Raw genomic sequence first — 4,369 nt, forward strand, 5'->3', positions numbered from 1 at the left:
TTCTGTAAAAGCTTTAGAAAGACAACTTTAAGTGCAGAATCTCATAATTACCTTCATAAAAACACTTAGGGAGTGGTAATAACATGATAGTGAGGCAAAGGTAAAGAAAAGATAAAAAGTTAAAGAAAAGATAAAAACCAAAGAAAAAGTCTGTAAAATTTTAATGACAGAAAAACAGACAGAGACTAGTGAACGAACTAGGGCAACTTAGTTAGTACTTGAGTTGTAACTAGGGTTAGGTGTTATATGAAAAGTTAAACTGTTTCAGTATAGACTTGATGAACCTATACCTGGGACAGGCTAACTATTCATACCGAAATTTACACATGTTAAACAGAGAAATCAGAGCAGAATAAAGTAACACAGAGCACAGAGTAACCAGAGTAAAGTAAAGAGATACAAAGAGAAAAGAATAATATGATGAAGAGAAATGGTTTGAGCTAGGATATTGTAAAAGTGAAAGATGTAAAGTTTGTACAGTATGATTGAACAGAGAAAGAAAGAGGTACTGCATAAGAATGTGAAAATGATGATGAATAATGAGAATGATGATGAATGATGATAATGAGAATGATTATGTAATAATCTGCTGCGTGAAGGCAGTCAGATAGATAGTGGTATGACCACAGAACGTTTTTCAGTGTTACACAGCTATTGAGAGTTGTACCTGCAACTGATAACCTGGGATAACTTGCAGAGGATATTAATTCATACACGGCTAGAATGCCGCACCTGTAAGGCAAGGATTGCTTACTGAGAATATGATTTCATACATGGCTGGAATTCCGCCACCTGTAAGGCAGAGTTTGCTTACAGAAGATATGACGCATACGTCGGTTAGTGAGAACTGTACCTATGCTGACTGGAAAACCATACCCGTTTCAGCTGCTTCGGGTTACGTCGGGAGCGGGTAGAAACCGACAGATGAGCTCATTACCTGCGCTAAGGCTAGACATGCATCATACTTGGTTGCGCATTTCCTTTGTTATGATTGTGGTATGAATGTATGCTTTCCTTGTTTGTATTCCATTTTCTGCGCTTGTGTTATTTTTTTGTATTCTTCTGTTTGTGTTCTGCTATCTGTTTTCTCTATCTTCTCTACTTATCTGTGTTTTCTAATTACTGCTTCTTTGTATTCTGCTAATAGTCTGCTAAACAACATAGAATTAATGAACGTAACTAATAACCCCGACCCTACTAAGAACTCCCCAGTTCTTACCCCTTCTCTCTCCCTTCCCCCTTCAGATGGAAGTAAGAGTACCTTACCATAGTTCGCTGATAACCGTTCGCAAGAAGAGGATTCTGCTCTAGATAGTCTTCTGAGTCTAGGGTAAATATCGTTCTCTGATTATATGTATATACTGTGAGACCAGCCAACGTCTGCACCCCGTTCGTATGCGCACTTTAACCTAAATCCTGTGTACGAGATTCCTATTGTGTGGCTACTTCATGAGGTACCAGAGAGACGTCTTGTGGAAAAGTCTGATCGTGCAGAAGAGTAGCAGATGATCTTCTATCTTTTGATGACGTTCCACCTGACTTGAGTTTTGAAGACCTAGAACGTACTTTCCCTCGCTTTAGTAGTTTAGAGAGACTAGGTGAGTATAGAGTCTAGGCTAGCCTAGGTGCCAGCTTAGGGACCTCTTGAACAGGTCAAGACCTGGGATGTTGTATGTATATACATGTATATAGATATTATTTACCTATATCTAGGAGCGTTCTAACTAACAGTCTATATTCTAATAAAGGCTAAATCACCGAATGTTGTCAACTACTTGTGATGTATTTATGTGTGGTTGTTTATAACTGTTTTATCTGTTATTATTTGTGAATTGATTATAAATAATTCTGTCTATTAATCCAAACATTTTCAAAAAAAAAAATAATACACCTCGCAAATTAACTACGCTTTTAACAACGAATCAGGCTCATATGATAAATAATAGATAATTAAGAAGCATGATTGTTTCTGTGTTTTCATTTTAGGAATGTTCACACTTGACTTGAAGTGTTAAGACTGATCACCTTAACAATGATTGTTTGGTGTGAACAGGACTACTAATCAACTCCCAGTCAAGGCGTTTATTTAAATTATTCAAATTCACTAATTTAATTTCCTGTTTACTCAACTCAAACCTTTTTGAAAATATCTGATTAATAAAATAGCACACTTTTTTGTAAACTCGTTGGGAGACGACCTGGGACTCATACTCCAAGTATTTTAATTTCAATTTTCTGTGACACCTTTTTAAATTGATAGGCAGATTTCTGGCGAGTTAAGAACTATACCTGCAACGTATATAAATTAACAATTTTTAATTCGCCAATTTCTGCCAGCATCAATTTTTGGCCCCATTGCCGGGGAGTTGCAATAGAGTGCTAAAGTTATTAATTAGAATATATTTATTTGCATTTTATTTTATTTTGCTACTATGAGCTGCATGTTTCTTTCGTCAAATGATGCGTTCACTTCCTAATCCAAGCTTGCTAATATTCGATCCTGAAATTGAAAGGACTATTTCACGAATAAGGCGAGCTCGGCATCGGTTAGTCCGCTCTAAGGGCGGATCTGAAATGTCACTTGAAGAAGAAACCAGCCCCCGTTCTACTGATTCGGTTGATTTACGTACAGGTAACATGGCGGCAGCCAGAAGAGTTACTATCCAGGAGGAAGGAGCCCCTGATTTTACAATGCAACCGTTTCAAGCGCATCACCCAGCGGTGGCTACAGATTTTGAAATAAAGACCGCACTGCTGAATTTGATGCCCAAGTTTCATGGCTTACCTGCTAAAGAGCCTATCAAGCACCTGAGAGATTTTCAAACAGCCTGTTCTACTGTCAGGCGTGATGGTGCTGATGAAACTTCAGTTTTGCTGAAAGCTTTCCCATTTTCTCTTGAGGGAAAAATAAGAGAGTGGTACTACACTCAACCCCTAGTGAATGTATCCAACTGGGATACACTCAGAAAAGAATTTTTGGAAAAATTCTTTCCATCTGAAGTTACTGATAAACTGAGGAAAGACATTTCCACAATTATTCAAGATGACAACGAGACTCTCTTTGAATACTGGGAGCGCTTCAATAATCTTCTGGAAGCATGCCCCCACCACAGGATTGACAAGATAGTGTTACTCAGCTATATCACACAGGGCATGAGGCCCCAAGATAAGACCACATTGGAAAGTGCTAGCAATGGGTCTATGAAGAAGTACAAGACCACTGATGAGGCATGGCAATTGATCAGTGACTTCGCTGAATCTACTAGGAACCACAGGCAGAAACAAGGCCGTTCAAAAGCCGTTGCAGAAGTATCCTCTAGCAGAGAGACTGTTGCTCTAGCTCAGAGTATCTGTGAAATGACAAACTTGCTGAAGCAGATGCAATTGAATCAACAACAAGTTCAACAAGCTCAACCTTCTCCAGCACAGCAAGGTCAACAGTTAGTCCCACAGAGAGTTTACGGAATTTGTGCTGATTATAGCCATTATACTGATGAATGCCCGCAGCTCCAGCAGGAAGACAACATGGTTGCATCCACTCATAACTTCTATGACCGCCCCAACCAAGGGTACAATCAATGTGGAAATCATAACCATGGATGGCAGGATAATTCTAACCAGAATTGGAGGGACAACAATAACAGAGGAGGCAGAGATAATCAGGGAAATCAGAGGTGGAACAATAACAACAATAGGCAGCAGAACCAACCTTACAGAGCACCTCACCTGAGGCAATCCCAAGGACCACAGAACACCCAACAGCAGACCTCTCAATTTACTCATCCTTCTTCATCTCCTAATGAAGAGTTACTACAATCCTTTGAGCGAAGACAACAGACCATGGAAAATAACATTATGAATAACATTAATGCCAGTCTGAATGGTCTGACCTCTACTTTGCAAGCTCTTGTCTCACAGATTGGATCAATGCAAAATTCTAATAACCAACCTTCAGGTTCTACTGGAATTCCCTCTCAACCATTACCCAATCCAAAGGGAGGCATTAATGCCATCACCCTCAGGTCCGGAACCACACTACAGGAGAGGAATCAGGAGGAGCCAAGCCAACCAGAACACGCCTCAGCTGAAGAGGTAGTAGAAATAGAAAATGTTGAAGAGGAAGAGGATATACAGAACATAGCTGAAAAAGAAGAAGCCCAACCACAGGAGGAAGCACCAAAAGGCGCAGACACTGCTGAAAACACCACTCCCATTCCATTTCCACAACTTGCAAGGAAGCCCAGGAAGCAGCTGGAACCCGATCCCAAAATGGTAGAAATATTCAAAAAGGTTGAGGTAACTGTTCCCCTTTTTGATGTTATTCAACAGGTACCTAAATTAATGAATTAGAAACTATTCTTTTAGGTAG

General features: G+C 39.6%; 1 non-coding gene across 1 annotated transcript; it reads right to left on the minus strand.

Moving 5' to 3' along the window:
* Nucleotides 1-3,009: 3,009 nt before the first annotated feature.
* On the minus strand, nt 3,010-3,116 carry LOC148553210 (small nucleolar RNA R71). Its single transcript, XR_015893887.1, has one exon. It is a non-coding gene; the product is annotated as a small nucleolar RNA R71 (small nucleolar RNA).
* Between the last annotated feature and the right edge of the window lie 1,253 nt (nt 3,117-4,369).

Source organism: Arachis ipaensis, chromosome B7 (genome assembly GCF_059453495.1).
Source record: "Arachis ipaensis isolate K30076 ecotype BB chromosome B7, ASM5945349v1, whole genome shotgun sequence".
In the NCBI taxonomy this organism is placed as follows: Eukaryota; Viridiplantae; Streptophyta; class Magnoliopsida; order Fabales; family Fabaceae; genus Arachis; species Arachis ipaensis.